Raw genomic sequence first — 26,880 nt, 5'->3', positions numbered from 1 at the left:
TCTAAATTACTCTTGTGTTGCCTCGCCTATCTCAACTTCATGTCATTGAATGTTTGTACAAAAATAGGAATATATAGGTGTACATGTAGACACATACAAGTTATAGGTATGTGAAATTATGATACTTCACTCCATGGGAGATTTCTTGGGAAAACTAATGATAGAATTTCCAATAGGTGGGTTAGAGTCCTATTAACTCTATGAAAAACAAGATGAAAGATTGAGGGAAACTTTTTATGAGGATTATGTTCAAGTCTTTTAAAGGAATAATATTGTTCCTAAGGTCAATACCTTTGACTACCAAATTTGACTAATATTCAATATCAATGGAAGAAATTATGTACTTTTGGGATTTCAAAAAGGAGATCCCATATAATAGATTGGCATTTCCCTTGGTGGCGATCTTAAGAATTATATTCACCTTTAACTTCTACATAATCAAGGTGACTAGAGTGTAGGCTCATTGCCTATCGAGGCAAAGTTGTTGATGTTATTGGTTCTAGTTTTCATTGGACATGATTTTTCATGAACTCATTTACTTTCTATGTACTATAAATAGTGGATAGTGATTGGTGCATTTATCATAAGAGAACTTGCACAAAAGATCTTCATAAGATACTTAAAATATCTCTAACAAAGCATTTTGTGTAAGATATAGAGAACATGTCAGTTTTGTTGAGGTTACAAAGTTAAAAGGGTGCTAGAAGTCAAAGGGTTGTCGTTCAATTGGTTGGGCATGATTGGTTGGACATTGGAGCTAGGTGCCGTAGTCCTCACAAGTGTTCCCATCACAAAACAAGGGCCAAACTAGTCTCAAGACCTTCCAAATTTCCTTATAATCAAATCTTATTTTGAATCACTCAAATTATGAATTGTGTGAATTGAATATGTTCAATGAATTGTGTTTGCATTAGGAGTTGAGGTCCCAAAATGGGGTTGATGGGTTTGTCATTATTTATTGTACCTCAAACCACAAATTTATATCTAGTCTACCTTTGTGATAATATGCATGTTTTATTGCACAGCCTATATATAGTATATACTATTGGCATTTGCTTATAGTCATTTGTGGCTGCATATAATTGAGTCACTTGCTCTTAATATAGACATAGATTATTGTTGTAGCCTAGAGCATTTGACTAGCTTGAGATTGTGATATTAATATCATTTTAGACCTACTTGATTGTCATTGTTTCATCTACTATTTTCTTTGGAATCTTTAGGCCTCATTTGTGAACTAAGAATGTGTGGCTGGTTTGACATTTTGATGGATGATAATGCCCTTCCAATGATAATTTTTACCATGGTTTCTTAATTAGACAACCCAATACTTCAACCATAAGAACTCAAATCCTTCCACCACTGTACTAGGCTTCATTTGTTACATGATTAGGCCTAGAGGTGAACTAACTGATAGTTATGCAAGGTGAATCTTAATGTAAGATATGTCGTTAGTTGTTTTTTGGTGTTTTTTGAGTTCTATGTCACTACATTGTTGCACATTCACTACTAACCTTTAGTTTCATTAATATAACAAAAATTTGGGTGTATACAAAGCTACCTTCTAATTATAATAATAACTTATAAAACTTGTTAACATTTATAAGGGAAGCTTATAATTTAAAGGTTAATATATATGTTAGAAAATTGATTTTTGTTCAAATTTCACTCTCCTCATCTTTGGTACTAATTTTTATCTAGATCATTGATGGATCTTGCTAATGATCAAAGGATTCATGGTCTCATTGGTAGGAGGACTAGAATCATGCTTGCACTTGTAGCTGCTCTTGTCGCCCTTGCAATATCCATTGCAGCATCTGCACAAGAAGCAAGAAGAGAGAGGTGTAAGCACAGAAGAGATGAAATCTCATTTTTAAAGAGTATTATTCATTCAAATGAGACTGATTGCCATAAACAACTTCATATGACTAGAAAAAACTTCTTTTGTCTATCCACTATTCTTAGGTAGAAAGGAATCATTGGAGATTCTTGCAACATCACTTTAGAAGAACAACTAGTGATGTTCCTCGACACACTTGGGCACAATTTGAGGAATTGTAAGATTGCTCATAATTTGATCACTTGGGAGAGACACCTAGTAGATACATCTACAAGGTCTTGAGGGCTATCTTAGCACTCCATGTTGACTATATATTGCTCACTAGGCCAAAAACTCCTCTACAAATTTGTGGGAAGGATCATTTTGATCCCTACTTCAAGGTACATCTCCTATTTCCACATATAATTTTTTATGTTGATTATTACTCATAATAATATGTTTTTTAATGCAAATTCATAATTTGTAGGATTGTGTTCGAGCAATAGATGGGACCCATATACCAATTACTATTGATGTCAGCAACCAAGCTAAATATCATGATAGAAAAGGCAACCTATCATAGAATGTTATGGGTGTGTGTTCCTTTGATTATAAGTTTCAATAAATTCTTGCTAGTTGGGAAGGGTCTACAATAGATAGTCGTATTCTTGCTTTTGCTTTGTCCATATCAAATCCACTAGTAGTTCCCCCCAATAGTGCAATCAACTTGTTAATGTTTAGTTCCTTTGATTTTATGAGAGACATGTCAAGGTTATATCAATATACTTTTGGTACATTTGTGTAGGTAAATTTTATTTGGTTGATGCAGAATATCTAAATGTACTTGGATTTCTTGCTCCTTACCGGTGTAAATGCTACCATCTAAAGAAGTTTTGGAAAGAAAATCCAATTAACTCTCCACAAGAGCTATTTAATCACTGGCACTCCTCACCTCAAAATAAAATGGAGTGTACATTTGGCATTCTAAAGCAACATTTTCCTATCTTGAGGAATGCAACATTGTATCAAATAATGACACAGACTAAGATTGTCTTAGCATGTTGCATCTTACACTTCATTACAATAGAGGACGATATTTCTTGTGAATTTGAAACTAAAGAGGATGAGTGCAATGGGATAAATGTACCCATACTTTAGACATATGGGATGACTCAACGAGATAGAGATGATTGGGGAAATTTTTGAGATGAAATAGCTTAGCACTAGCTTAGTTGTAGTTGGAACATTACATTTTATTGTAGAATAAATATTAGCAGATATTTTTGATATATATATTGACACTTGTGTGTTATTTCAAATGAATGAATTATATGTGACATTTTTGTCATCATTATAATGTGGCTATAAGTATATTGACTAGAGTGATTGTGTATGATATTTGTTTCTTTGATTTGTAATTCAATGCATATAGTATGGTTGTATCTTCATATTTACTTTTGTAATCAAAGAGATACATAATTAAAAGAACTTATTATAGTAATAAGAAATAAAAACATATGAGTTAGACTTATCATATTTGGAAAATCCAAAACATTCTGCACATTTCCAAATGTACTGATCCATGATAAGATGTATGATAGGATTGCTAATTCTCAAAGGCTCTTAAGAACAACACATTCTTTGTAGCTAATGCTCAAAGGTTCTTAAGAATGACACACTAGAGAAGATTTTCATGGTCCCTAGTGAAGAATTTCATGGTCCTTCTAAACATTAGTTTGAATTTTATCACAATTTCTAATAGAAGAGCTTTACTATTTACCCAAGATGCAAGTGACCAATCTACAAAAATGATGTCACTTAGTCCATATCTATCAAGCATATTTAATAAATTATGGAAAACGTCTCATATAAGAGAACCATTATAGTTGAAGTAACTCGACATATTTTAGAGCTCAATGAATCCAAAAATCAACCTCGAGTGTTCAAGAGTTTGAGGATGGACTATAAAACTTGTCAGCATCAAGGTCGATAGTTTTTATCATCCTGTTTAATTGAAAACACTAGTGGCAGTAAGTTAAAAGAGTATTCTATGATACCGCAGCAATTGATATTCCTAGTATTTGATCAGCTTGTAACATCAAAATCATCCTCACAACATTTGGGAGCCTCCAAATTTATGGTGGAAAGTGGAGAAGTAGAGCATTTACATAATGAGTGAGGTAAGTCATTCCAATCTTGTGGATCTTTAGTAGTTTCTTAGGCATGATCTATTTGCTGAAGCAATGTTTTTTGATAGAAAATTTGCAAGTGTATAGGTAGACCTCTATAGTAGAAATTAAATTATGTTGGGAAGAAATTGGTTGTACTTGTCACTAAAATTAGTTCTGGTATTTTGCATTTTTTTTTCCAATTGTGGTGCTTTTTCTGTTGAAAAAAATTCAATAGCAGGATTGCTTATTTAAGATCATATCAATTGAAAGATAGTTTATTAATAATTTTTACAGATTATTTTGGGGTTGGGGTGCAGTATGTTGTTTTCTTTCCCTTTCATTATTAACATTCCTATTTCATTTTAGGAAATTGAACTTTCTTATTTAATTATTAATCTTCATCTTGACATTAAACAAATAGAGGTACAAAAACACTCTTGTTAAAAGGGTTGCATACTTGTGAATAAGTGTTAAAACTTGATAGAATCCAAATTATTTGTAGCATTGGCATTTCTACTATTCTTCTCTCTTAAAACTCGATTCTTTGAGCTTCTCTAACTCTGTAAAATGTGTATTGTTGTTGAGGTGTTAAGATTAATTTTAATGTGCATTTGAATTGAAGACTAGAGCTTGTAGGTTATGATTTTTCCCTACTGAATACTAATTTTGTTAAACTTTCCTGTAGACTATCCATCTTTCCAAAATTTGATCAAACCAAATGCAAATACATTCAATGCTAGCACAATGTATTTCACATTACATCTTTAATGCATTGTAGAGAGAACACAAGACACAATCTCTAAATTATTTCATGTTAAAGTTCAAAAAGAGTGCATTATGATATTTAGTTTTCTTATTTGATGCAATCTATGTTGAATTTTTTGGATACATAATGTGGTTCTATGCATATTGATTGGTGCAGGTTTGTATTATGTTTATTTATTTGACCATCTTCATTTTTCCATACACATTATTAAGGTCTTATATTATATGGTCAAGTATTTATTATCCATTTTTGTTATGTTACTTAGCATGGCTCAAGAAACAAAAGTCAGCAATGCACCTTTTATGAATAGGGTGCTATGGATTAGGGATATGGAGCACAAATTCCTTGAGTTGCTTCAAGAGCAAGTACAGCTAGGTCAAAAAGGTGAAGGTGGTTTCAAAAAGGAAGCTTAGACTACCATTGAAAGGCAATTTAATGATGAGTTGAAGAAAAATCTGACCAAGGATAATTTTAAGGAATAAATTGAAAACATGGAAAGTGAGATTTAGAGTAATGAAAGATTTAAGAAATACAAGTGGCTTTGCTTGGAATGAAGATACACAATGCGTAGATGCTAAAGACAATATTTTGAATGAGTTGTTGAAGGTAAAATGGTATTTAATATTCATTTTGTTTAACTTTATATTTGTAAATTTAGTATTGAAAGACAACTAACCATTTCAATTGTTTCCCAATTTATAGAGGAAAGAATTCAAAAATACAAAAGCGTATAAAAGACAACTATTCCAATACTATAATGAGTTAGCCTTCATTGTGAGAAATGACATGGCAGAAGGTATTGTAGTTACCATGGCTCAAGAGATGAAGGAAGGGAACATTATGGATGAGGCCATTGATCTTGATGATGTTAGGGATTTGAGTATACTAGTTGATGTTGATAGTCATTTGGATGAAGACTTTGCTGAATCAAATCAATCAAGTGCAAGTAGTAGTCAAAGAATATCACAATCTTCATCAAGGAAGGGAAAGAGAAAGAAGGAAAGCATGGCTAGTTTGATGGATACCATTTGTGAAGCCATGAACAGGATCCATGAGGGCATGTTAAATCCTTACATTGTCAAAGTGGATGAAGAGGATTCTAAATCTATTGGAGAAAAAATGTATGATGCCCTCAAAGGCATTCCTGGGTTTAGTGAAGATTCAATGATAAAGGCCTATGATGATTTTTTGGTTGAAACCAAAAGAGAACAAGGCTTCTTGAGAATGACTGAGGGGGAGAGAGTCAAATAGATACAACCTAAGTATGGAGGACTCTAGAGTTTTTGTTAAAACTATTTCTAATTATAGTGATCTTTATATTTGACTACTTCATAGCATGCCTTATGCATGCCTTATGATATTATTAGCTACAAACATACTTTTATCAGCTGAAAACATATTTTTATCAACTTCTTTATGACTTTATGACATGCATGTATGGAAAATTATTCAATTCCTTTAAATATTTAAAGATGCTTGTACTCGCTCTTCTTATATATTAACCCACACAGAGGGATCGATGGACTCATTCATTTGCATTAATCATGGAATTATTCACAGATTTGATAGCTATTGATACCAAATTATTTACACATTAGTCCTCAACTTCTATTGAGCTACTTGGATAGGCATTTGGTCAAACAGTTTGCATGGTGTCTAGGCTACTTCACATTATTTTGTTGGGTAAAATGTAGAATACTGTGATGATTCTTATATCATCTATTTTACACCATTTTTATTTTCTAATAATGGCAATTCCTCTTATTTGAACATTGCCTTCCCAATTATTATTAAAACCATGATACCCCTCCCCTACATTTGTGTTGGTTGTAAAGGCTTTTATTGATGATCATGAACATTTTCAAAAGGCCGTATTGCCATGGTTGACCATAACTAGACATCCTGTGGGTTTCTTTTACAATCACATGTTCCATTGACAAGTATGTCTTTCCATTCTTTCATAGTAGCTCGCACATCGAATATAGATGACAATAATATCTATATCAACATTACTAATTTCCACATCAACATTTCACTTTAACTCTTGTGTTGTTTGGCTACTATGGACAATGTCTTAATTTGGACAATGTCATTTTTTTTGTGGGTGTGTACAATATTGATATCTTCTTTCTAGTCATATTTTTTCTCATTTTTAGAAACCTATTATTTGATTCTTCACTCCCATAAATTATGCATCATTAGGAGATGCTATACTTACAATTTTTAGGATTTAATATCGCTTGATATAACGATCCAATTGAATTTCAATTTTGCACCACTAAAATAGATGCAGTGATGTATTTTGTTGCAAACGACTCCTTGGCTATATAAATTGATATTTAAATAGGCTTTTAATAATGATTATAAAGATTTTGTATAGTGATTTAAAAGACTTTTATTATAGTATGTGTATTTTCATATAACTAACAATTTTTTTATGTTGCAAGGTTGATGGCTTTAATCAATGTGCCAACATGTCGATGTGGTGTTGGCCCTTGTTTATTGAAAATCTCCAACACACAAAAAAAACCTAATCATAAATTTTGGTCTTTCCTGAATAAGAAAAAGGTCATTATTAATTTTCTTAGAAATTAGTGTAATGAATAAATAATTATTATACTAGGAACTAATGAAGATTTGCTATTGTAGGGACATGATGGATGTGGATTCTTTGAATGGGCTAGTGATGCACAAACAACAAGTATAGTGTGTGATGATGGAGAAGAGTGCAAGTGTTGCAATTGTTAAAAGGCTAGAGTAGAGTGCAAGTGTTGCAATAGTCAGAAGGCTGAAATTTTCTTTTTACGATATCTTGTTGTCTTTTAATTGCATTTATTTATTTGGAACATATGCGAAAAAATGCATAGCTATAATTTGTATAAGAATTTTTATCGATGACAAAATGTCTAATATCAAACTTGATATTTATTATAAACTTTTATTAAAATTATCTTTACAAATAAATCTTATCTTTAGCCCTCTAAATAAAACTAGGTTCAAATATCATTTATTTTAAATTTTTATTTATTTAAAACAAAAATGTGTGTGTTCATTGAAAATGAGAGACAGTTGGCATCTCCCTTGATAAGGATGGGAATAGTCTTTGGACTTTCCTTCACACATGGTTTAAGGCTATCAGTCATTGACAGTTCTTACCCAGAAATAAAATAATTTTAGTTTTGATATTATATTCAAATTTATACTTATATTTAACATGATTTTTTATATTCTTTATGCATACAATAGTATTTATAATCAAATTCTTCAAATGTAATTAAATTTTTTTTAAATGTTGTCAAATATTTATAATTAAAAATTGCAACTGTTGACTTCTTTAACAATAAACATATATATTGAAAAATCACGCTTGTAATGGAAATAATTTTAGGTAACATTGAATATAATTTTAAAATAACTACATTTAAATCCAATGAATTTAAGATCCAAAAATGTGGGCATGACAAAGTGAATTGATTAAACTTGGTTGCTTTTAGTGTGGGCCAAGCAAGCAAATATATTTGTGGATAAGAGAGGTCTAAATATTTAAATGTTTTAAACTTTGAAACACATTTAAGTCGGTATTAAGTGAAATATAAAGGTTGTGATATACCTTTCTTACTAATAAAGTCAATTTATAATGAAAAGGGTAGTAAATTAATTTGACTTTTAAAAACTTAACAAAAAAATGTTTTTTTATAAATTCATATTAAGATTTTTTTTAAAAATTATTCTAATTTCTATTTTTATTGATGGAACCAAACAAAAAATAGTCATCTACTGATTCCTCTTTCGGGACAACCAAACACATCCAAATGATATTCTAGAATTTATTTTCAGAATGCGCAAATTCCAAAAGAGAGCTTATTCTAGCATAGTTGAATTCTGAATTGACTAATTCTCGCAACCAAATGGGGCCTTAAATTTTGGCTCTACACCTTCTTAAATAAGTAATTCTGGCTTTTCCATTTTTCATAATCATTGTAGATCACAGGGTTTATGATTTGGTTCATCAGATTCATTGTATCAGTCCACCTTCCTTCTTTTCTAGAAACTTCTCATCCATCAAATTTGATCATAGGTATTATACCTAATCCTCTCCTTGATTTAAATAATCCAACTCATCAATCCTATCATCAACATGGCTTCCATATCATGAGAAATCAACTAAGTTGTTTGGAAATCATGATTCCTCAAATACATTCAAAATATTTACTCAACAATCACTAAGTATTCACACTCGGTCATTACTTAATCACTCGATCACTATCAATACTACATTTGGACCTGAACTATGATAGTCACCCATCACCCAAGTGATAGAGGCATGAATTTGCTATTTTTGAAAGAGTGTTGGACTTTTGTTTTTCATAAATTATGATGGCAAGGGCATCAGTCACAATTGCAATGGATAAAATTTTCATAATTTAGAAGAAGGAAGGGGCAAGAATTCATGTTGATGACATCACAATTATGATATTATGTCATCATAATAATGATATCTTAAGCTTCTAGTCTATTGCTGCAATTGTGACATCCATGCAACAACTACATTGTTGAAGCGATGTTGATCCATTGTGTTATGCCCAAAATTCTACAAGGAAAAAACAAAACTAATTTTTTTTTTTAGATGTAGAAAATTGAAGGTAAGAAAACTTAATCTATCCATCAACTAGAAGGTGATGAAGTTGGAAGGTGGAATGAAGTTTGCTCCAATCAAAATCTGGATCTCGAGTTCACTATGAGGAGGTCACCTAGTTGCTAGTTACTCAAGACAAAACCTCGTTAAGATGATATGGTTATGAACCCCTCCTTCTTCTATACTCAAATGAGACATCTTGATGTGCAAGTGAAATTCAATTTGTTTTATTATGGCGGTAAAAGTTCTAAGGTTGTAATGAGGAGGTGCTTATCAATTTATCATTTTATTTCCATTAATCTTAGGTTTACCATTATCTCAAATATTTTCATTATTATTATTATAAATGTTATTTGAAAATGCCTATACTTCTATTTTAATATACATCTTTTCTTCTTGTTGCTAACATTATTATTATTTAACACTAACTAAAAATTACTACATTTGGAAATAATGCTTGATTAATTATTAATTAAAAACTATCATCAAAACCTATACTACATTTAACAAATAATCTAAATTATATGTATATCTGTGTGTGTGTGTGTGTGTGTGTGTGTGTGTGTGTGTGTGTGTGTGTGTGTGTTGAAAATGATTGAAAAAGATCAGGAATGAAGAATAATGGAACTAGTAAAGAATGTTTTCAATCTTTGTTTTGTCATTGATGTCAAACTTGCTACTTGCAAGAATGACAATTTCTTAAGTGATCCAAATACTATCAATTGGTTGATTGACAAGGAGGAGGCAATCAATAAGATGTAACTAGAGCACCTAGAGAAAGGTTGAAGTTATGATGTTGTAATGAAGTATAAGGATTAGCTAAGCCATTGATGAAATAGTGTATTGATGACATACTCTAAAAAGATGGACACACTGAGACACATCAAAGATGTAAGGATTAACTAAGTCATTTGTAAAGCCTAACTAAGTTCATTTGAGAAAGCAGAGCGAGCTAGTTAGAGCTTAGCAGATTCTTAGTTGAAGCCGAGCAAGTTCAACTTTAGTGTGAGCCAAGTGATTATTCAGGTGCTAAGTATCAAAAAAAGGTAATGGATGCTAAGAAAATTTCTTCAAGTGTCAAGCATCAGTAAATATAGTAGGAGCTGAGTAACATAGAAGGTGGCGAGCATCAGTAAACCAATGATGCTAAGTTGTTGCATTATTTGTTAAGTCAAAGATTTTCCAGATCAGTAACGGTAAGTTTGTTACATTGAATTTTGTGAATTAGTTGGATGATAAGGATAATGAGTAGATGTCACAGAATTTTATGTAAACCATGCAAACCAATTCAAGGTGAATGCTAATGGATTTATCATGAAGTTTCTAGAAGAAGCAATTTGGAGGGGAAATAATATCATTTTCTCAAATCAAATCAAGATTTGAGCAGGAAATGAAGAACAAAAATTCTTTATAAGGAGTTACAGGGTCAGAAATAGAGAGAGTGTGAGAGGGAGTTGGTCATAAGTGTAGTCATGCAAAGAAACCAAGAGAAGGCTAGTGTAAAGTGTCAAGAAGAGGACACAGTGAGGAGTAAGGATAGAGCAGCAAGACTCTGAGTTGATCAAGTGACCATAGAGTGCATTGGCATTATGAGTGGAAGAACTCAAGGAGATAGATCTTGAAGGGTGAACAAGTTGTTAGCACTACAAGAGAGAAAAGCCAAGAAAAGAAAGGAACTGAAGAGTGATCTGAAATCTACAAGGTTAAAGTTGCAATCTTTATTAGGTCAAAACCTTTCTAATACTTTCTTACCATTTTATTAGATATTGAAATCCTACATTGCTAGGTTAGCTTAATAGCTAGGTGGATAAGCCTCAAGAAAAGGATAGAAGATCCCCAGGAGAAGGATAAGAGATCCTTAGGAGAAGGATAAGAGATCCTCAGGAGAAGGATAGGAGATCCTTAGAGAGGGATAAAAGATTCTTTTGAGAAGGTGACTATAAATCCCATGGACTTGGGTGAGCCTAACAGCTCTATGTAAATCCTTTAATAGGGTGACATTCTAAGTTGAATGTTCTTAAGTCCTCTAATAGGGCACACTCCTAAAAGGGTGTAGAAATCCTTTAATAGGGTCACATTTAACAGTGTGTTATAGCCTTTAACAAGGCAGGCTTTTAATAGGGAAAACCATTAGAAGTGGTTGAAATCAAAGATGTAAGGATTAACTAAGTCATTTGTAAAGCCTAGCTAAGTTCATTTGAGAAAGCAAAGCAAGCTAGTTAGAGCCGAGCTGATTCTTAGTTGAAGCCGAGCAAGTTCAACTTTAGTGTGAGCCAAGTGATTATTCAGGTGCTAAGTATCAAAAAAAAGTAATGGATGCCAAGAAAATTTCTTCAGGTGTCAAGCATCAGTAAATATAGTAGGAGCTGAGTAACACAGAAGGTGGCGAGCATCAGTAAACCAATGATGCTAAGTTGCTGCATTATTTGTTAAGTCAAAGATTCGCTAGATCAGTAATGGTAAGTTTGTTACATTGAATTTTGTGAATTAGTTGGATGATAAGGATGATGAGTAGATGTCATAGAATTTTATGTAAACCATGCAAACCAATTCAAGGTGAATGCTAATGGATTTATCATGAAGTTTCTAGAAGAAGCAATTTGGAGGGAAAACAATATCATTTTCTCAAATCAAATCAAGATTTGAGCAGGAAATGAAGAACAAAAATTCTTTATAAGGAGTTATAGGTCAAAAATAGAGAGAGTGTGAGAGGGAGTTGGTCATAAGTGTAGTCATGCAAAGAAACCAAGAGAAGGCTAGTGTAAAGTGTCAAGAAGAGGACACAGTGAGGAGTAAGGATAGAGTAGCAAGACTCTGAGTTGATCAAGTGACCATAGAGTGCATTGGCATTACGAGTGGAAGAACTCAAGGAGATAGATCTTGAAGGGTGAACAAGTTGTTAGCACTGCAAGGGAGAAAAGCCAAGCAAAGAAAGGAACTGAAGAGTGATCTAAAATCTACAAGATTAAAGTTGCAATCTTTATTAGGTCAAAACCTTTCTAATACTTTATTACCATTTTATTAGATATTGAAATCCTACATTGCTAGGTTAACTTAATAGCTAAGTGGATAAGCCTCAAGAAAAGGATAGAAGATCCCTAGGAGAAGGATAAGAGATCCTTAGGAGAAGGATAAGAGATCCCCAGGAGAAGGATAGGAGATCCTTAGAGAGGGATAAAAGATTCTTTTGAGAAGGTGACTATAAATCCCATGGACTTGGGTGAGCCTAACAGCTCTATGTAAATCCTTTAATAGGGTGACATTCTAAGTTGAATGTTCTTAAGTCCTCTAATAGGGCACACTCCTAAAAGGGTGTAGAAATCCTTTAACAGGGTCACATTTAACAGTGTGTTGTAGCCTTTAATAGGGTAGGCCTTTAATAGGGCAAACCATTAGAAGTGGTTGAAATCAAAGATGTAAGGATTAAGTAAGTCATTTGTAAAGCCTAACTAAGTTCATTTGAGAAAGCAGAGCAAGCTAGTTAGAGCCGAGCAGATTCTTACTTGAAGCTGAGCAAGTTCAACTTTAGTGTGAGCCAAGTGATTATTCAAGTGCTAAGTATCAAAAAAAGGTAATGGATGCCAAGAAAATTTCTTCAAGTGTCAAGCATCAGTAAATATAGTAGGAGCTGAGTAACACAGAAGGTGGCGAGCATCAGTAAACCAATGATGCTAAGTTGCTGCATTATTTGTTAAGTCAAAGATTTGCTAGATCAGTAACGGTAAGTTTGTTACATTGAATTTTGTGAATTAGTTAGATGATAAGGATGATGAGTAGATATCACAGAATTTTATGTAAACCATGCAAACCAATTCAAGGTGAATGCTAATAGATTTATCATGAAGTTTCTAGAAGAAGCAATTTGGAGGGAAAACAATATCATTTTCTCAGATCAAATCAAGATTTGAGCAGGAAATGAAGAACAAAAAATCTTTATAAGGAGTTACAGGTCAGAAATAGAGAGAGTGTGAGAGGGAGTTGGTCATAAGTGTAGTCATGCAAAGAAACCAAGAGAAGGCTAGTGTAAAGTGTCAAGAAGAGGACACAGTGAGGAGTAAGGATAGAGTAGCAAGACTCTAAGTTGATCAAGTGACCATAGAGTGCATTGGCATTACGAGTGGAAGAACTCAAGGAGATAGATCTTGAAGGGTGAACAAGTTGTTAGCACTACAAGGGAGAAAAGCCAAGAAAAGAAAGGAATTGAAGAGTGATATGAAATCTACAAGGTTAAAGTTGCAATCTTTATTAGGTCAAAACCTTTCTAATACATTCTTACCATTGTATTAGATATTGAAATCCTACATTGCTAGGTTAGCTTAATAGCTAGGTGGATAAGCCTCAAGAAAAGAATAGAAGATCCCCTAGAGAAGGATAAGAGATCCTTAGGAGAAGGATAAGAGATCCCCTGGAGAAGGATAGGAGATCCTTAGAGAGGGATAAAAGATTCTTTTGAGAAGGTGACTATAAATCCCATGGACTTGGGTGAGCCTAACAGCTCTATGTAAATCCTTTAACAGGGTGACATTCTAAGTTGAATGTTCTTAAGTTCTCTAATAGGGCACACTCCTAAAAGGGTGTAGAAATCCTTTAATAGGGTCACATTTAACAATGTGATGTAGCCTTTAACAGGGCAGGCCTTTAATAGGGCAAACCATTAGAAGTGGTTGAAATCAATTTCCAATTATTTTGTGCATATCATCCCCACCCCAATTTTACCTTCTTATTCTTGGAGGGTTTCTAGGTCATCAAAATCCTTTCTGTTATGGTGTGATGCATTTTTACTTTTCATGTTTAATTGTATGCATGTTAAGAAAGTAAAAAGGATAGTACTTCTGATTCACTCTTGTTTTACTAGAAAGTTTGAATTGGACATTACAAGACCTTGAATAATCGAATCACCCCCCCTTTTTCTTTATTCTAAAGAATTCTATATATATATATATAATCAAAATAAAATTAAAGTATGAAATATATATTTTCTCCTTAAATTAAACTAATATACTAAAATCAAGATATAATCAATTAAACTATAATCCTAGTTATAGAAATCCTTAAATTCAAATTGTAATGAAATAACTAAAATCAAAATTTATCCCTTATATATATATATATATATATATATATATATATATATATATATATATATATATATATATATATATATATATATATATATATATATATATATATAACAAACTAAAACAATCCAATCTTTGCTTCCTATAACATATTTAATTCAACTATAATTTTCCTATACTATACTAGTACTATTAACCCCAAACTTATTAAACATACCATAATTATATTATTATTTTCACCCCTCCCCCCCCATGACATAATATACTAATACTACTTTTGTTCCAACCCCCACTTTACTACATTAAAAAAATTTTAATAACAAAAAAATTTAAATTAAATTAAATTACATACTACACACCTATCTACCCCTACCCACCATCTACCACCTAACCCTTTGACCATTTAACAGAGCCCCCCGCACCCCACCCCCCCCCCCCCCCCAACCCTCATTTTACTCCCTCTCCTCCCACATGGGAAGGAGGAGGGAAGGGTGGCATGCCATACAAGGCAACCCCCTTAAATTAAATGCCCCCTTTTCATAGGAAGGCCACTAGGACAAGTGGGTGGGTAGTGAATTCCTTCCCCACTCAACTTGCAATTAAATAATTTTCTTTTTGAGTAAAGTTACGGCTATAGGCCTAGTCACCCATCTACCCAATTAAGATGGAAATGATTTTTTTTGGAGTATAATATTATTATAGTAATTTATTTTTATAGGGTTGTTATGATATGATGGGGGTGAAATAAAACACCTAAGTAATGATATCTCAAGGTATGATCATTATTAATGCATGTCAAGATTTATTAATATTACACCAGTTGTTTTCAAGGATAATATTATTTTATCTAGCTAAATATTTCATTGGTCTGTATTAGTAGGAATACCTTCTTCTTTTTTTCTCCCTCATACATTTTCTAGAGAGCTAAAATGTGCTCACCCAGGTCCTTTTTTTCTAGTTGCTTAATTTCTTATTGTTACACAATTTACTTATGGATGTTTTGTGATTGAGTTGATAGATGTTGAACATACTTTTGATATTTTAATGGTTATTTCATAATAAATATACCATCACTATCAAGATTAAAATTACAAGATACAAATTCAAGAGGCACAATGAAAGCTTGCATATAAATTTATGAACATCATATACGCTAGTTTCATTATTGATATCTCCATCATGACTATGAATTCCCCATGAATTGGAAGTAAAAATCCACATGAAACATGAATCAAGATTGAATATAATTACATCTAAATTATTCAAATGAGATTATAGGAATAAGAATAATAGAAGTAAAATATCTTATTCTTAACTCTAATTCTTTTCTCCAATGAAATCCTACCTAAGAGAATGACAACTCAATGAGAATTATTAATAAATTTTCTTCCATTCTACACTCTCATCAACATGAACATAAGGTGGTCAACCAACATATCATATTACACACAACGGAAATACCTATTCCATAAAACATAGATGACTCATACTTTCTTGACAAGTGAAATGGATGAACAACATTATTAAAAATATAAATACATAACAAGGTGGATTTCTCTCTACTCAATGCAATACAATAGTGCCTTCCTTTTAACAAGGATGAAACTTCAAATTTCCAAACGTCCTAGACCTCAAGCAACCTACAACAAGAGACAATATGTAGAACCATGGAGGCTCACCTCCCAACCTAGGCCTCAAGGAGGCCATCCACCAAGCTTGGGGAAACAAGGCATAGCTAGTTTTATATCTTGACATCCACAAAACATGCATGATCACAACAATATAAAAAACACTGCACAATACATATCAGACAACCCAACCCAAGGCATGCACAAAGATTCAACAATTGAATCAAATTATATGGTGAAGGTGGGCTCTCTCCATGAGGAGGATTTCCAAGCAATGATTCAAAAATATGCACATAATATCATTATCAACAAGCCCTTTTGAGGCTTACAATATCTTCCCTCTTAACATACCTCCTTATACCTTCCAAAATGCAAGTAACAAGAAGCCCATATTCCAAAGAATAAATAAACATCATCTCCACACATGGGAGAGTTCCTCTACTACATGAGTGAGCCTAACTAACCCCTTCACCCAAGCATCTCTTCCCTCCCAAGGGTGAGTGATGTTTCACACCCATTACACAAACACACACAACATGAAAAAAAAACAAGATTCAAGGAAGAAATCACATAAACTTCTCACATGCAACACACAAAGAAAATGATCTTTTTCCACAAAACACATCTACAATACACCAAATTTACCATGGAATGAAGAACACCATATCTACTCTACATGCAAATGAAGAACACCATGGATCATGGATACCAACTTCACTCCAAGCAATGGCAATGGAAAGTTTTAGTAGAGCTCCTTATCCACCTCCTCCAAACCCTAGTTGTCTCTAAAGATAGAGAGTGGCCAAGTGAGTTTCTAATTTGGCCAAGCCTCCATATATCACTCTCATTTTTAGATTCAATAAAAAAATGCATTCTTATTTGGGTCTCCTAGGTCTTCTAGGCACCCTAGTGGTCATTATTAGGCCCGTAACTTAAAGTAATAACATGGGTAGAGTTTATTTTTATCACAAATTCACCTTAGAGCTACTTTATGACCCTCATAATGTTACACAAGTTCAAATTCCAAATTTCCTATGGGGATAACCTTGTTCTCTTTACCAAGTTCTGTGGCCTCTAATCATGTCTGGGGCCCTATGACTACCATTATTTGGGCTTAGAGCCCTGGTAACCCTATGATGACATCTACCTAGTGTCATGATACCCTCTCTACTATGTTTTTGGGGTTGAGTGGCTCTAATTACGCTTCAAGGAGGGTTTTTGTTGTGTTGGTTACTGGGAGGGGATTCATTTATGAGACCTATCCCAAGATTCCTATCTAATACAAATATCTTCAACAACCAATGTTGTCTCGACTACCTCTCTGAAAGTGGTAGGAAAAGCCAACCACACTGATCCTTGGAGAGATAAATTAAGGCCCTTAATGAATCAATGGATGTGTAGCTTCTCATCTCTCATGTACTCCACATTAGGAAGTAACTCTAAGAACTTGCTCTCATACTAGGCCACCATGAGACCCCTCTATTGAAGATCCTGGAACTCCTCAACCTACTTTTTTCTAAAGTGTTCTAACAAATATCTATCCCTAAAATGGTCCACAAATGACTCCCATGTGAGTGTCTCTATGTCTACTCTCCCTGTGGTTTCCTCCTACTGCCACTAAGTGGAGGCATCCTCTCGTAATAGTTGTATGGCTAGTTGAGCCTTAATCAAAAGCACCTCTGTAAACTCTATGTCCATGCATCCACACATGTTTGATCTATGGTACCAATGAATGGGGGTGGCTTGAGTTATAGTAGGTCACTGATCTCATCCCCAATATCTCAGGGTGCTCTCACTGGTGCTCTCTCTAATATAGGGGGTGGCTTGACCTAGTGTACTAATGCTTCCTCATGATCCTTTGCAAGTCTAGGTGGGGGACCTCTACTCCTTTCCTTGATATTGGCCCCATGCCCCTTTGCATCCTACTATCCTGGCTATGGAATGATAGGTGGTAATCTCTATTGTACTACCCGAATCAGATTATTGATAGCATTCAAAACATGATCAAGATTTGGAGGTTACCCTAGTGGGGGTCCTCCCACATCCTGTCCTGCCTCTTCTTGGCCTACTAGGTTTTCTCTAGCATCCCTGACCCTTTGACAACCATTGCGGGTGACTGTGGGCATCCTACACAAGTTGTAGTTCATAGGTTAGATGTAATGGGTTAGGCTCCTAGTGTTGAAACTAAAAGCTCTAATACCAAAATGTCATGCCCAAAATTCTACAAGGCAAATAAACAACTAAATTTATTTATTTTAAATGTAGAAAATTGAAGGTAAGAAAACTTAATCTATCCATCAACTAGGAGGTGATGAAGTTAGAAAGTTGAATGAAGTTTGCTCCAATTGAAATCTAGCTCTCGAGTTCACTATGAGGAGGTCACATAGTTGCTAGTTACTCAAGACAAAACCTCATTAAGATGATATGGTTATGAACCCCTCCTTATTCTATACTCAAATGAGATACCCTAATGCACAAGTGAAATTAAATTTTTTTTATTGTGGGAGTAAAAGTTCTAAGGTTGTAACGAGGAGGTGTTTATCAATTTATCATTTTATTTCCATTAATCTTAGGTTTACCATTATCTCAAATATTTTCATAATTATTATTATTCAATTGTTATTATAAGTATTATTTGAAAACACATGTACTTCTATTTTAAAATACATCTTTTCTTCTTGTTGCTAACATTATTATTATTTAATACTAACTAAAAATTACTACATTTGCAAATAATGCCCAATTGATTATTAATTAAAAACTATCATCAAAACATATACTACCTTTAACAAATTATATATATATATATATATATGTATATGTATATGTATATATATATATATATATATGTATATGTATATATATATATATATATATATATATGTATATATGTATATGTATATATATATATATATATGTATATGTATATATATATGTGTGTGTGTGTGTGTGTGTGTGTGTGTGTGTGTGTGTGTGTGTGTGTGTGTGTATGTATATGTGTATATATATATATATATATATATATATATATATATATGTATATATATATATATATATATATATATGTATATGTATATATATATATATATATATATATATATATGTATATGTATATATATATATGTATATATATATATATATAATATATATATACATACATATGTGTGTGTGTGTGTGTGTGTATTCTCCTTAAATTCAACTAATATACTAAAATCAAGATACAATCAATTAAACTATAATCCTAATTATAGAAATCATTAAATTCAAATTATAATGAAATAACTAGAATTGAAATTTATCCCTTAATATATTTTATTTTATTTTTTTATAACAAACTAAAATAATCCAATCTTTGCTTCCTATAACATATTTAATTCAACTATAATTTTCCTATACTATACTAGTACTATTAACCCCAAACTTATTAAACATACCATAATTATATTATTATTTTCACCCACCCCCTCCCTCATGACATAATATACTAATACTATTTTTTTTCTAAAACCCACTTTACTACATTAAACAATTTTTAATAACAAAAAAATAAAATAAAATTTAAATTACATACTACCCACCTATCTACCCCTACCCACCATCTACCACCTAACCCTTTGACCATTTAACATAGCCACCCCCCCTGATTTTACTCCCTCCCCTCCCATGTTGGAAGGAGGAGGGAAGGGTGGCATGCCATACAAGGCAGCCTACTTAAATTAAATGCCCCCTTTTTCATAGGAAGGCCGCCAAGACAAGTGGGTGGGGAGTGAATTCCTTCCCCACTCAACTTGCAATTAAATAATTTTCTTTTTGAGTAAAGTCACGGCTCTAGGCTTGGTCGCCCATCTGCCCAATTAAGATGGAAATGATTTTTTTTGGAGTATAATATTATTATAGTAATTTATTTTTATAGAGTTATTATGACATGATGGGGGTAAAATCAAACACCTAGGTAATGATATCTCAATTTTTGATCATTATTAATGCATTCAAGATTTATTAATATTATACTAGTTGTTTTCAAGGATAATATTGTTTTATCTAGTTGAATATTTTATTGGTTTGTATTGGTAGGAATACCTTTTTTTTGCTCCCTCGTACATTTTCCAGAGAGTTAAAATGTCCTCACCCAGGTCCTTTTTTTTAGTTGCTTAATTTCTTGTTCTTGCACAATTTACTTATGGATGTTTTGTGATTGAGTTGATAGATGTTGAACATACTTTTGATATTCTAATGTTTATTCCATTTATTGTATTCTAATGGTTATTTTATAATAAATATACCATCACTATCAAGATTAAAATTACAAGATACAAATTTAGGAGGCACAATGAAAGATTGCATATAACTCTATGAACATCATATATGCTAGTTTTATTATTGATATCTCCATCATGACTATGAATTCCTTATGAATTGGAAGTAAAAATCCACATGCAACATGAATCAAGATTGAATACAATTACATCTAAATTATTCAAATGTGATTATAGGAATAAGAATAATAGAAGTAAAATCTCTTATTCTTGACTCTAATTCTATTCTTCAATGCAATCCTACCTAAGAGAATGACAACTCAACGAGAATTCTTAATCAATTTTCTTCCATTCTATAATCTCATCAATATGAACATAAGATGGTCAACCAACATATCATATTACACACAATGGAAATACCTAGTCCATAATACATAGATGACTCATATGTTGGATATAATTGTTAATTGTGTATTGTCTTTGATGTTACACAAATGTCATATCAGTCATCAGACAGAGTCTATCGAGCTCAGATGATCAACAAAGAAATTTACAATGTCTACTGACCTAAACATTACTCAATAAAGTTAGTTCTTATCAAGCCCACTCGGGCATCAAAGGATTTTGTAACAGAAAGTTAGTGTTAACCGAGCTCCCAAGGTTAACAAAGAAAAGTTAACGTTTACCAAGCTCACTTGGGCATCAAAGGATTTTGTAGAAAAAAGTTAGTGTTAATCAAGCTCCCAAGGTTAATTAAGAAAGGTTAATGTTTATCGAGCTCACTCAGGCATCAAAGGATTTTTGCAAGGTTTGCAATGTTTACCGAGCTTCACTTTGTTAACACTAGAAATCATTCTAGAGCAGTGGTTATCGAGCTGGGTTGGCCAGTGAAGGATTTTATTGTTTTGATATTAAGTTCAATTATTTCGTGCTGCTGACTGATGTAATGATTTTTTCAGTTGTTGTAACCTATATTTGAGCCGACTTGATAATCTGAAAGGTATATATATAGATGTTCAAGTTGTGAATTTAAATGTGAACATGAATATATGGATGAGGATGGCATAAGAGAATATTGAGCGAATTCTAATGAAGGATTAGATATCCTAGAGGAGATGCAAAGTTGTATTTGATCAGTAAGGATCTAATGAAGTTGAGCAAAGATCTGTAATCAGCAAAAGATAAGTTGCATATCATTCAGGCCATCTCATTGTTGCTTTCTAATCATTGTAACAGTGAATCCAGAATCTCTTTACAGAGTTGGTTTAATAGCCATTTTGTAAATCCTCTAACAAGGTGACAATTTAGTTGAATTGTTCTAAAGATCTCTAACTAGGCCACTCCTAACAGGGTGATTAAATCCTTTAACAAGGTCACACCTAACAGTGTGTATTGTAAGCTTTAACAGGGTTGGCTCCTAATAGGGCTCACTTCAGAAGAGTGAAAATTGGTAACTAGTTACTTGGTGGTTTTTCCCATATTGGGTTTCCATGTTAAATATGGTGTATCTTGTGTTCATTTATTTAACCTTTACATGCATATTAATAACTATGAATGCTAGATGATTAATAACTATTAACCTACCGAGTTACAGTATTTCTGCACTATTTACCATGTATCATCAGTAAGTAAAGACATCAAAGGAATTTTTGGAATTGTTTTTGTGGTAACTGATTCACCCCTCCCCTCTCAGTTACTTCATCTATATTTCCAACAATTGGTATCAGAGATTTTGGTGCTTGCAAAATAAGATTTCAAGGATCAAAGCCAAAGATTAAGATGTCTTATGAGAGAAAAATTTGAAGACTTAACAGAGACAACTTCTCAGCATGGCAAGGGTTAATGAGACTTCATCTAGCTTCTATTGGAGATACAGGACTAAAATACCTTGATGAAAAATATGCAAAACCAGCTGGTACACTATCTATCAGTGATATTGCTGAAAAGAAAACTCACAATATTATGATGATAGATATAGCATCTGCTCTAAGTTATGAAGAATTTGATGACATCAAGGACTGCAAATCTACTTTTTAAATGCGAGAAAAGCTAAAAGAAATCTATGGAGTAGATGATAATGTAAGAAGAGCCAAAGCAGAAAGTCTAAGAGGAAAATTTGATCAGATGAGGATGAGAGAGGATGAAAATATTGCAAAATATGTTGAAAGAGTCAAAGCATGTGTCAGTGCAATCAAAGCATCTAGAGGAGATATCAAGGAGGAGACAGTAATAAGTAAAGTTCTTAGAACTCTACTTCCCATTTATGCAATCAGAGTTTCTGCAATTTAAGAAAGAAGATGTGAAGCAAATCACAAGATAAATCTAAAGGCCATAGTTGGAAGATTAACTACATTTGAACTAGACAACTTTGATAACTATGTTCTAGCTTCCAAGAACATTGAATCAGCATTTGAAGCCAAGCTTTCACTCAAGGAGAAAAGAAAAAAGATAAAATCTCAATCAAGAAGTGAAGATGAATCAGACCAAATTTCAGATAGTGATCTTGAAGTGATTGAAGCTCTACTAGCAAGGAAATATTCTAGAGGCAGAGGAAAATATAAAGGTAAAGTTCCTCTAATCTGCTTTTCATGTGAAGAAGTTGGTCATATTGCTGCTAGGTGTCCAAACAAGCAAAAAAAAGATGAGAAGAAAGGTTACAAGTACACTAACAAGAAAGACTTCAAATCATTCAAGGATAAAGGTAAGAAAACATGTTTTATGGCTAAAGATTCAAATGATTCTAATGATGAAGAAGAAGATGAAATTGTCTACATTGCTGTGAAAGATGAGTCTGATAATGATGAGGAAATGGCACTCATTTTTTATATGAGAAAAAATGATACATGGATCATAGATAGTGGTTGTTCTCATCACATGATTGGTGATAAAACTAAGTTTGAGTACTTTGAAGACTATGATGGTGGTAGTGTAAGATTTGGCAACAATGAACCTTGTTGTATAAAAGGAAGAGGAAGAATCTCTCTAACCAAAGAACTTATATGTGATAATGCCTATTAGGTAGAAGGATTAAAGCATAATATTTTGAGTGTATCATAGCTACTCAATAATGGATTCAAAGTAGAATTCATGCATGGAAAAGCAAGACTACTGGATGGCAAAGGAAAATTGATTGGTTCAGGCACTCAAACAAAAGGTAACTTGTTCTATCTTGAACTAGTTGAATGTTCATGTTTCATTGCTCAAGTTGAAGAAAGTTGGTTGTGGCATAAAATATTGTGTCATGTCAATTTTGATAACATGGTGAAGATAAGAAAATTCAAGAAAGTAAGAGGCATTCCTAATATAAAGAAACTTGAGGTCGGTCTATGCAAGAATTGTCAGATTGGTAAAATGGGAAAGACTAGTTTTAAAAGTAAAAACTATCAGTCTGAAGATATATTAAAAATTGTGCTTACTTATTTATGTGGACCCATTGGAATTGAAAGCTATATTGGAGAAAAGTTCTTCATTCTTTTTGTTGATGACTACTCAAGAATGATGACTGTCATGTATCTAAGGAACAAATCAGAAGCATTTGAGAAATTCAAATGGTATTTGGCCAGAGTAGAAAAAGAAACAGGGAAAAGATTGAAATGCCTAAGGTCAAATAGAGGTGGAGAATTTATTTCAAATGAGTTCAATAAATTTTGCATTGAAAAAGGAATCAAAAGACAGGTATCAGCCCCTGGAACTCCTAAACAAAATGGAATAGCTAAAAGGAGGAACAAATCTATCATGGATTGTGCAAGAACTTTAATGATTGAAAATAACATTGCTATCAAATACTAGAAGGAAGCTATCAGCACTGCAGTTCATACCTTGAACTAAGTACAGCTAAAAAAGGACTCATTCAAAACTCCCTATGAGCTATGGTATGGCTACAAACCTAATGTAAGTTATCTAAAAATATTTGAAAGTAAATGTTACATTTTGAAAGAATCTAGAAAAGGAAAATTTGATGTGAAAAGTGATGAAGGAATATTTTTGGGATACTCCTGCAAAAGTAAATCATATAGATGTTTGAACTTTTCTACTTACAAAGTCATAGAAAGTGCACATGTGAAAGTTGATGAGTTTGTAGAAAGGACTAAAGAAGAAAGAAAAAGGGAACCAGAAGATTATAAAAGATTTGTTTTCATTGAACCTGATACAGTACCAGTCAATCAAGAATCTTCTACTCCCAAGTCATCAGTAACTGAGTTACAAGAAGTTCAAACCAAGCTACAACAACCCAAGTTACATTCTGATGTTACCAAACAAGTGTCTACCAAGTCTAAAGGACCTAAGCCAATATCTACCGAGCCAGAACAGCCAGAACTCGAAGTTGAAGTGCAAGAGGATAACAATGAAATTCATTCAAAAGGCAAGGAACTTGTATTAGCAAAATATGTCAGAAGACATCATTCAGCAGATCAGATCATTGGAGACAAATCTAAAGGAACCATGACAAGAAGTAAGTTGAAAGGTACTTGTTTACTTGCTGATTTTGAACCTAGAAATATCAATGATGCATTGGGAAATGATAGTTGGATTGAGGCTATGAATGAAGAGATAGAATAGATAGTGAAAAATAAGACATGGACTCTTGTACCTAAGCCTAAAGATAAAAATGTGATTGGAACTAAGTGGGTATTCAGATACAAGTTGGATGAAGATGGTAAGGTATCAAGAAACAAAGCTAGACTAGTATGCAAAGGATATGCTCAAGAAGAAGGAATAGACTATGGAGAAACTTTTGCTCCTGTTGCAAGATTGGAAAGAGTCAAAACTTTACTAGCATATGCTGCTCACAAAGGATTCAAATTTTATCAGATGGATGTCAAGTCAACATTCCTCAATGATATATTGGATGAAGAGGTTTAAATTGAACAACTTGAAGGTTTTGTTGATCTAGATAAGAAGAACATAGTCTGTAAATTACACAAGGCATTGTATGTTCTGAAACAAGCCCCTAGAGCATGGTATGAAAGATTGCATAACTATCTTATTCAGATTGGTTTTCAAAGAACTAATGATAACAGTAGCTTGTATATAAAGGAAGGACCAGATAATAAGATTTTCTTGGCAAAAATATTTGTAGATGATACTATTTTCATAGGGAATAATGATCTTTGCAAAGAATTTTCAGAACAAATGAACAAGGAATTTGAAATGTCTATGTTTGGAGAGATCAAATTCTTTGTTGGTCTTCAAATTCAGTAGAATAAAAATGGTATCTACATCACTCAATCAAAATACATCAAGGAGATATTGAAAAATTTTGCTATGGAAGATTGTAAAGCAGTTTGGACTCCTATTTGTACTGGATTAAAACTTACCAAGGAAGATGAATCAAAAGAAGTAGATCAAACATTGTATAGATCTATGATTGAAAAGTTGCAATATGTAGTTCATACTAGGCCAGATATTGCCCTTGTAGTTGGTATTGTAGCAAGATTTTCAGCTAAACCAAGAGAAAATCACATGATGGAAATCAAAAGAATAACGAGATATTTGAAAGGAACTAAAGATTATGGTTTATGGTACAAATTTGGAGATAATTTGGATTTGAAAGTGTTTACTGATGTTGATTGGGTAGGAAACTTTGATGACAAAAGAAGTACAAATGGAGGAACATTCTTTCTTGCAAAGAGGTTGGTTTCTTGGACAAGCAAAAAGTAGAATTGTACATCTCAATCTACAGTAGAGGTAGAGTATGTTGTTGTAGTAGTAAACTGTTCTAATATTGTTTGGTTTAAACAGTTGTTGAAAGGCATGAAGGTGGAAATCAAAGAACCAGTTGTTGTGTTCTATGATAATACAAGTGTAATAAACATATCTAAGAATCCAGTGATGCATTCCAAAACAAAGCACATTGCAATAAAATATCATTTTGTCAGAGAATTGGTGCAAGATAAGGAGATCAGATTGGAATATGTTCATACAAAGGAACAAATTGCTGACATATTCACAAAGTCATTACCTAAGGATGCATTCTTGTATCTAAGAGATAAGTTAGGGGTCACTCCCCTATCTGAAGTTCACTAAAATTAAGTTTTAGTGATGCATCAATGCATACCAAGTTGAAGTCTATTAGTTGATGTAGCATAATTAGGTAATATTGCATATGAATCAGTACTAAAGGTACATTAAAATCCATTTGAGTTGTGTTGTCTTTGGTATGTGTTGTCAAAGAGGGAGAGTTTTACTGTCATATCTTTCTGAAATTTGTTTGAGAAGAAGAGTTTGCTATAGAATTCCTTCACAGAGGGAGATTACTAAAAGAGGGAGAGTTTTCTATCTAATAGAGAAAGTTGTTCTAATAGAAAAAGACTTGTTAAACTTGTTTTTAAATTTTATTCTACTATGACATGTTGTGTTGTCATCAATGCCAAAGAGGGAGATTGTTGGATACAATTGTTAATTCTATATTGTCTTTGATGTTACACAAATGTCATATCAGTCATCAGACAGAGTCTACCAAGCTCAAATGATCAACAAAGCAATTTATAGTGTCTACAGAATTTTCCTCAACATTACTCAATAA

General features: G+C 32.8%; 1 pseudogene; it reads left to right on the top strand.

Annotated features, from left to right (window-relative positions):
- The first annotated feature begins 7,801 nt into the window (after window positions 1-7,801).
- LOC149563910 (U6atac minor spliceosomal RNA) lies at window positions 7,802-7,931 on the top strand (annotated as a pseudogene).
- The last annotated feature ends 18,949 nt before the right edge of the window (window positions 7,932-26,880 follow it).

The sequence above is a fragment of the Cupressus sempervirens genome, chromosome 4 (assembly GCF_028749045.1).
Source record: "Cupressus sempervirens isolate cs-2001-9-10 chromosome 4, ASM2874904v1, whole genome shotgun sequence".
In the NCBI taxonomy this organism is placed as follows: domain Eukaryota; kingdom Viridiplantae; phylum Streptophyta; class Pinopsida; order Cupressales; family Cupressaceae; genus Cupressus; species Cupressus sempervirens.
The sequence above is the reverse complement of the archived record's forward strand: the minus strand, read 5'-3'. Positions and strand labels throughout refer to the sequence as shown.